Consider the following 9,820-nt stretch of genomic DNA (forward strand, 5'->3'; position numbering starts at 1 on the left):
TAATTATCGGGTCGTTATAGATGGGAATAATGTAACATCCCGTGTATTCGTAATTTTAAATTAAATTCACATGAATTTATATCTTCCCTCCCTCACGCGCGACATCCCCCCCCCCCCAAAAAAAAAAAAAATCTCTCTCTCTTAGGACTTACGAAGCACCCCCAGCCTCTGAGATTTTTTTCCTCCCCGTCGTTCATCCCTTCTCCTAGCAGCCGCCCTACTGCTCGCCTCCAGCCAGTGCCTCGCCGCAGATAGAGTAGTCGCTCACCTCTAGCCAACCACCACTCTGTCTGCCAGATTTGAGCGTGTCGTTCGTCCGCCATTGATCTGCCGCACAAATTTTCTTTCCTTTGTCGTTGTTCTTGTTGGATCTTGGCTTCGGGATGGAAGTTGGTGTGGAATTTATTTGTTGTTTAGCGAGTTGATTTTGTTGGCATTTTCGACAAAATTTGGGAACGTTAATTTGAGTGGTGGTGTTTGATTACTTGAGCTAGTCTTGGAATTTCGACTCGAGGCAAGTAATCTTACTACTGAACTATCCACGTGCCAGACAACAAAATTTAAGCCATCATTAAAGATTTTAAGGTTGTTTGCATAAATATGTATGAGGAAATAGTTGCTCTTATTATATATGAACGACGTGTGATTGTTTGCATGAACTTCAATATATGTGATATATGAACTCCTATGGATGTATAAGTATGAGGTGATGTATGTATATGTTGTGAGCCTATGCTATGATGTACGATATATTTATGAGATTGTGTATGTACCGTTAGATAAATACCCACTAGAGGTTGTCCTTCGGGATTCACTAGAAGTTGTGTTTCCTTTGGGATTTACCAGGGATTGTCTCTTTTGGGATTCACCAGAGGTTGTGTCTCTTTTGGGATTCACCAGAGGTGGTGTCTCCTTCGGGATTTGCCAGAGGTTGTGTCTCCTTTGGGATTCACTAAAGGTTGTGTATCCTTCTAGATTCAGCAGAGGTTGTGTCTCTTTTGGGATTCACTAGAGGTTGTGTCTCATTTGGGATTCACTAGAGGTTGTGTTTCCTTTGAGATTCATTAGAGGTAGTGGCTACTCCTAACTATGGTAGGATGATTTTAGATGTTCATTTATATATGTTCCATGAATATAAAGGCATATGTTCGTCCCATCAGAGGTCAACATATAAAGGATGTGGATGTCTAGTCTGACCCTGATAGTGGGGTTACTTACTAAATGTTTTATATTCATCCTTTCTCATTTTTATGTTTCAAATAAAAGTAGGGATACATCAGTAAATGGCAAGCGGAATCTGTGATCGAGCCACTGGGACTAGTCTTATGCTTCCGTGCATGTTTTCGAGTTTTCTTTTCATGCTTTCAATTTTAGTCTTAATGTCTAGAACTCTTTGTTTCGGTATTCATTTTTAGACTTGCAGTTTTGTAGATTCATTTTCATGATTATGGGTACCCTGTCACTTGGATTTTTATCATCTAGTTTTATTGAAATCTTTTAATTGACTTTATTTGTTTGGCATTTATTTCATTATGAAAAGGTGTCGTTTTAAATTCCATGCATGCATGTGTATAGTAACGACCTAGCTTGAGTCTTAGGGAGTCTGGTCATTACACACCCAGTGCCTTCATTCTCTCAATACCATACTTTTTCTCAGAATCTGGTGGTACAGATCCTACACTAACTGCTAATCTCTGAGCAATTTTATCAAAGACTCTATCCTCCATCTGAGGATCGGCTCTAACATGAGAGGTACTAGACTCTCCCTCTAATGTAGCTTCTTGCACTATCGGTCCTCTGACTAACTATGGGTCCCTTTGAGCTACAAGATCTCTGGTAGGGTCACGATCCCTTTCAACTATCTGCCAAGTCAGTCTGTCACATATACATTATTAGGCTCATAACATTATTCATATGCTCCTATTCTAATGCATGTCTCTACTCCCCAAAATCTTATGCTCTAATACCAACTTGTCACACCCCTCCTCATATTACCCTCTTAATCCAAAGAGAGATGTGAAGACAAAAATTGTCAATCCTCTTATGACAATTGCTGCCAACATACCCACGAAAACTTGTCTCCTTAGCACGTGTTAAACCTTATTAGTAATTTATAATTCTCCATAATTCAACACATAATTCTAGAAACCACTTTAAACATATAGTTTACTGCTAACCAGAAATATCAACATAAACATACATAAAAAATTTAGAAACCAAACTTATATAAATACAAACTCCATTATATGCTCCCTCTAACATGGATATAAAACTTAAACAGAACGTTATGAGCCATCTAAACTGTAATATTCTTGAGGGTCTAAGGAGTGATTGACTAGCAGAATCGCTAGGCCTCGGGACGTCGACTGCTACCTGAGGAGGAAGATATTTTTAAACAGTAAACTAGAAAGCCCAATAAGTGATTATCTTAAGTAAAACATACTTTAAATGATAATTAACATAAACATTCTTATCAAAGGAAACATTTATAAAATCATAACAAGGATTTTGAAAAATGGAATTGAAATCATAAGAATACATCATGTAAAAACCCCGAAATAACTCTTTAGCATCTTTCTGAAGATTCCACTACTCCGCTGCCTGAATATGTGGGAGAGCCCTTTTGCTCAATTCCTAATAACCTTAGTTGAGAGAGAATTATTTTGCCCGATCTTATCAATATCGATAACATAGTCGTACGTGCACGTATAGTTAAATTGAGTCTTGACCATCTTACTATACCTTCGGTGTCAAGGATCCTTAACATCATTGAAATCTTGGTACCTTATCATACCTTTGGTACCAACACTAGAGTAGGTTTGTACAAGGCACAAACATTTAAACATTTAAGAACATATACATAATATTCATATTTGAAATAATCATACCTTATGCTTTTATTTCAACGCATAGTGCCTTGTAAAACATGGAGTGTACTTGATCAATTTCATCATGCGATAAAACATGGTATAGGCTATTGGAAAATGCATGCTAAATTCTTAAATAATTTTAGCATTTAAAAATATAGATCATACGGTCAACATTCATTTTAAGGCATGTGTTGAAGAAAATCGTAATATAATAACTTCATATGAAATGCTTATGCATTGGAAATTATTCTTAAGACTTGCGTTAGAAAACATTCATTAAAACTTATCACTCACTATCTTAAGCTACTTATCAAAGGAGTTGTACATCTCTCCTATTTTGCATTTGTCCTAAAAAGGAAAGATCCATTGGTCAGTATATTTAACTCCCTTTTGAGCTTAATGCATGGCTTAAATTTATCGCATACAAATGGTTATTGTATCATAGCTAAGTTCGATTATCAAAAACCATCCTTAATGCATCGATTATTCCTTAGCCATCTTACCTTATAACTTAAATGACATCGGGTAAGCATTGAAACACTTCTTAGCTTATGCGACATACATCCACTATACGATGTACTAGGATTGCTTTCGTTGTGGATTTGCTACGCTGTATGCGTTAACGTGTAACCTTACTGAATCAGCCGCTTTCTTATTCTTTGTATACAACTGCCTACTTATTCATCCACAACATCATCTCAAAATCAAACTTCTAGATTTCATAACTTTAATTCCAACATTCCTTTAACTAAACTTTCTTCAAAGAAATGCTCATAAACATCTTAATTTATTGTTTACCTTATAATCTAAGCAATCATTTCTTCCAAAACCAATAAGAAATTCCTCAAATTTTCCTTTAGCTAGCCAAAAGTTCTTCAAATTTCAAATTCTTCAGATGGCAGCAACTCTCCCTTACTTCGGCGTTAAGAAAATTCTGGCAAAACAATCCCTTTCTTGGTTAAGCCTAATTATACTTGGGCTTGCATGAAGAGTTAGCTTAATTAATTGCCACCTGTCAAACTTATCCTTTTTATTGACGTCTGCAAGGCTGTTGGCTTACTTGTTCATTAATTAAGTTGAATCCCTCAGCTTAAACTTGATCGCATAGCCTTGCGTCTATCAAAGACTTCTCCCTTCAACGCATGATTGTCTGTCGCTTCACTCATCAGCTCAGCCTTCATTAATGGCATATAAAGTTGGTCATATAAATCCTTCATACCATTTGTTGTACTTAGCCATAATGTTCTCCTTCTTGGACCTTTGACCGCAGCATTCAACTAGGCTGGCGTGCCTCATGGTTCCAATGCATGGAACTTTCTCCTCTCTAGGTGTTAACTCGTTCCCACTTCACCTAAGAACCCAACGTTCCATACTTAACATATTTTCTTGCCCTTTTTCGGCTTACTATTAATAGGTTTCTTCAACTTTCTATGCGTCAACTATGTTACAACCTGAACGCATATAGTCATAACATTTAAAAAAATTTCCCCATTTTCTTACACTTTAGACACATTATTCATTATACATTCTTAACTACTTTTTTCTATTGACATTACTACACAACTTAACTCATAATTAAGAGGAATTGGACTTAATTAACTAGTAAAACAAGTTCAGGGGTTTACGATATATTTTAGCAAGCTTATCTGAAATCTTGGCAAAGAAGCATGAGCCCATACTCACTACCTGTGAGATTTTGGCGCCCCCTAGGGGAATGTTTGGACAACCATCCACTTAGCTCAGGCATGACACTTTCAAATACATCTTCAATGCCCGTACGAAAGAAGGGGCCTCTAATTGAGAACATGTTCTGAACATGATAGTCCAGTTCAACGTGATTGAGATAAATGAGTCTGTCATTGATGAAGCCAGTCAGGTTAGCTTCATCTTAGAAACTTTATCTGAATGTTTCCTATAATTCTGTAGCAATGTTGTTATGAACATAATTGACTACAACATGACCGCCCTGTTCAATGAGCTACAGACTTATCAATCCTTGATGGAAGTCGAGGAATATAGAAGGGTGAGGCAAATGTTCCCTCACCCTTCAAGATGTTCTACAGAGGTTCGAACTTTGGAACCAAGTCTATACCTTCTTTTTTCGACATAAAAAAATGGAAGAAGAAGAAGAAGGGATGCCCGGGAAGGCCAACCCAGTTGCTACCTAAAAAGGCAAGAAGGCTAAAGCTGCAAAGGGAATTTAGTTCCATTGCAACTAAGAGGGACATTGGAGGATAAATTGTCCCAAATACTTGGCAGAGAAGAAGGTCAAACAAGGTAAATATGATTTACTTGTGTTATAAACTTGATCGGGCTTCTGATCGAAAGCGTGAACTTACTACGTTGATGACTTTAAGGAGGCAAATTGGGGAGGATCCTGATCGTGCTAGGCTCTTTTCATTGATATTTTCTTTAAGCCAGAGAGGGAGTTGGTTGTCAATTTGAATTTATTATTGCTTAGATTGATGGTTGGATGATGGCAACTGCAAACGTTTAGTTTGGTGTTTGAGCAGTTGTTGTTTTTGTTTCGATATCTTTTGTTGATGGGCTAAGACTTGTTAATCACATACTTACTTTTGCATGGACCTTTATTACTACTATAGATTAACAGTTCTATTATTTTATGTTTACCCTTGTTAATTGTTGGTATGGGATTTTTTTTTTAAATAATATTATTTTAATAAACAATGACAGAAGTAGGGAGAAAATATTTGACAAAAATAGATGGTAAAATCGTGGACCTAATATACAATTTCTATAAATCATGGATCAAGTCCACACCTACACTTGACGGTTTTAGGGTAAACGTGGACCAAGTCCACGATTTTCACCCCATGGCACCACGTTAGCTGCAGTTTACTGCTGTACCAGCCACATTGCAGATGATGGAAATCGTAGCTCACACTTTCCTTCCGTCTCGCAATCTTCTTTGATATGTAGGTTTCTTCCATTCACGAACGCCAATTTATTCTCTTTCATTTCATTTATTGTTGTTACTTTGACTTTTCAGACATGGAATTGACGATCAAGCTTCATCATTTTCACCTCTGCTCGAGATTTCTCACCGGCTCGCCTCTGTTGGATTATCAGAATACTGTATTTGGGTCTTGTCAGCACCAGGTTTCGAATCAAATAGTTGCACAGTCTATTGGAGGTAATTTCAAGAGTATTAGAGTTAATGGTTTACCCAATCCTAGAAGAGCGAATTCTAGAATTGAATAGTGGTTGTAGAAGTGTCGGTTGCATAAACTTTCAACGATTTTGTGGGTGAATTGGTACGTGTATATTAAAAAGGCAAAGACAAATATGGAAAATTGCATTTTTGAGCAAATAATTTGAGGTTTGGTTGAGCAGGACAATGAGGGAGGAGGTTTCAAGTGCATTCAAAGAGGAAATGGAGATAGCAACAAGGTAGAATAAGGTTCAAAAGGCATTGGAAAGCGCATGGAGGATTTACAGTTGATGACCCATACTCCTGTGGTCTTCTTTGCATGATTTACAATAACAAAGCCCTTTTAATTAACAAAAAGAGAAACTTAATTTAAATTTAAATTTACACTAGACATACTCGTGGAGAGGGTCCACGAGTTCTACCTTACTCGTGGACGCACTATGTGGAAGATGACATGGACGAAGAGTCTGATCAAATTTAACTTGAAAGAAGTCGTGAACAGTGTCCACGATTTTCCCATATATTTTTGTCTATACTTTCAATTTGATCTTGAGACGAGACATGTTTTTTTATTACCATATTATTTTAGAAAAAGTTTCTACACAACCACATTTTTGTCATTTTTTAAAAATTATATCATTTGTGAAATTAACCTGTATGGGTTGGATGTGTTTATTGTGTCTCGTCTTAAAAAAATATATCTTAGTCAAAGGGGGATTTGTTAGAAATGTGATATTGTCTAAATATATTTGTTTAAGATTTTTGGCGTCGACTCCTTGGGCTTTTAGGAGTTGACTTTGTTTCTGTCTTTGGTGGATCTTGTCTTAAAGGATGTTCTTTAAGATGCCAAATATGCATAATATTTATTTCCTTATTTAACTTTTTATGTGTGATATTTTATTTGAGATGTTTTCCTTTTTGGTGAGCTGAGGATTTTATGTGAGGATATTTTCCATCATTCCGCTGTGCTATTTTAAGTTCGAGAAGTTCTCATGCTAAGGTTGTCACACGTATTATTTGAGAGATCATTGTGAGAATTCTATAAAATACATGTTGCATTGCATTGATTTCAAGAAGAAGGTTTTGTATTGTGTTTGTAGTGGCGTGTCTTCACTTGCTTTCATATTAAGCATAACACAGCAACAAAGTTGTTTGGTCTTAAGGGAGCCTAAGACTTTGTTAATTGAAAAGGGTTTCTCAAGTCTTAGGGGGAGCCTAAGGTGTTATTTATCGAGAAGGAAGTTCTCAAGACTTAGGGGGAGTCTAAGTTCTCATGTGAAGGGAGTTCACAAGTAGAAGAAAAGATATCATCGAGTGTGAGAAAGTCTCACACACTTGGGGGAGACTAGGTGTTTCAACACTAATATTCACATACTTAGGGGAGCCTAAGTTAGAGAGAGGGGGAGTCTCACATCTAGAGAGACCCTAGTTGATCAGCTAAGTTGAGTTGTATGGGTGTCCTTGTAATTATTGTTATTTACAGATAAATGCAATGTTGTAATTATTTGATTTATATATATTAGTGAAATATATTTCTCGGACACTCTACCCTCCAGACGCAAGTGGTTTATCACACAACTAGGTTACCAATCTTGATGTTTTTATTTGATTCACTCTCTATTGCTTTACCGTTGTTTCTGAAATTGCTAGGATGTTGTATGAGACACGCATATTGAGTGCGAGTAACCACTTTCTAAAATTTCAATATCTATTCTCCTTCAATCCATCGTCAATTTCTCTTCTTTCTCCCTTTAATTCATTGTCAACTTGAAATAAAGATTGATTGATGCTTGATAGCCCTTTGTTATACTTTAAATTTTAAAATTGTCTCTGGTAATAGCTTTATGGCCTTTTGATATACTCAAAATTTTAATATGTTTGTTGATTGATGCATGATAGCTTTTGTTTTATATGAAATCTTAATATGTTTGCTAATTGATGTATGATAGTTTGATGATATATTTGAAATATTAGTTTTGCTCGCTGATAGATGTCATGTAGTCTACCGATGTACTAAAAAAATTAATATATTTGCTATGTACTCATATTTTAACATGCTTGTTAGATTGTGCTTGGTAGCTTAGTTTGTTAACGAACTCGAGATTTAATATGGTTTCCTAATTGATATTCAATAGACTATATTATTTATATTTGAAAATTTAATATGGTTGATACACTTAGAATGTTGGTTGATGTTAGATATATTGTTGATACATTCATGTCTAACTTCATGTATTTGCTAATTAATGTATGAGACAATCAATCTTATATTTGATATACTTCAAGATAAGTTATTGATTAAATGTTGATTGTTGTTAGATATACTTCTATACACTTGAAATGTCGAACATTGGTATATGGTAGATATATATGTTGTTGATACTTATGTTTTACTTCAAGTATTTATTGATTGATGTATGATGCACCCGTGTCTTACTACACTCGAACTATCATGCTTATGAAATGAAACACATATGATTTACTTTAAAACAAGTCATTAAATGAAAGTTGATTGTTGTTAGATATACTGCTGATATTTATGTCTTACTTCAAATATTTATTGATTGATGTTTGATACACTAATGTCTTAAATCTAATTTGGCGTCGATATACTTGAAATATCCTACTCACGAAATAAAACACACAGGTTTTACGTTTAAATAAGTACTAATTGGATGTGTCTTGCTTCAAATGTTTATTGATTGATGTCTGATACATTAGTGTCTTAAATCTGATTTACTATTGATACACTTGGAATTTCATATTTATAAAATGGAACACACATGTTTTACTCTGAAATAAATTACTGATTAAATGTTGATTGATGTTAGATATACTGCTAATACACTTGGAAAGTTGATTATTGCTATATATATTGATGATATAACAAATTTAAAGTGAGACACACGTGCTTTACTTTAACATAAGTTACTGAATGCACGTTAATTATTGTTAGGTGTACTACTGAATTTGATAAAATGAACCATAAAAGATGAAGATTTATTAACTGTCAAGCATCATTTATATACCAAATACATTATTATTATTATATTATTCTTTGGTTTCAGCTATACATGTAAAACTTATAATTATTTTTTTCATTTCATTTTAAAACTCTCATTATGAAGAAGAGATGATGATAAAAAAAAAAAAGAGAATAAATTACAATAAATTTAAAGAAAAAAAGGGCACGTTGAATAAACAATCACGTCAAGTTGAGAAAAGAATAACACACGATTCACTAAGGATTTAGAGGAGAAAAGATTACAAATTATTGTAGGAGAGACCTTATAACCACATTTAGAAAATGAAGAAGATATCTCACATAAGAGAAATAAAAATTTACGTCGATAAAAAGAAATAAGGAAGAACACACAAGAATATTGTAAAAAATAGAAAAAAAAAAGAAAAGAAAAACATGCAGGAGATTACAATGAAATAAAAACCATGCATGATTTTTGCAACATATGCAAAGTGTAAAAAGTGAAGTTGCGGTTACAAATATATAATTATCTTTAGCTATCCAATATAATTTCCCTATTATTTATCCGTTCACTCCGGAACAGTTATATGGGTTTACAAATTGAACCAATCAAATTGAAAATTTTAGTTAAAGATTAATACTTTTTGGAAGATTATAATTTCTAATGATTAAAACCGAACAAAAAGAACATAGATCAAACGACATATTATTATCTTCGAGGTTAATTCAAATTTTGTAACGCACATGTTAAAAAAATACACATCTAAAACCATTTAAAAATGTGCGAGACAGAGA

At 34.5% G+C, this 9,820-nt stretch overlaps 1 long non-coding RNA gene across 1 annotated transcript; it reads left to right on the top strand.

The window, feature by feature from the left end:
* The first annotated feature begins 5,670 nt into the window (after positions 1 to 5,670).
* Positions 5,671 to 6,648, top strand: LOC150038382 (uncharacterized). The gene is made up of 3 exons (XR_016528452.1): positions 5,671 to 5,806; positions 5,881 to 6,024; positions 6,225 to 6,648. It is a non-coding gene; the product is annotated as an uncharacterized LOC150038382 (long non-coding RNA).
* The last annotated feature ends 3,172 nt before the right edge of the window (positions 6,649 to 9,820 follow it).

The sequence above is a fragment of the Benincasa hispida genome, chromosome 1 (assembly GCF_027475165.1).
Source record: "Benincasa hispida cultivar pf3 chromosome 1, pf3_genome.v1.1, whole genome shotgun sequence".
Classification (NCBI taxonomy): Eukaryota; Viridiplantae; Streptophyta; class Magnoliopsida; order Cucurbitales; family Cucurbitaceae; genus Benincasa; species Benincasa hispida.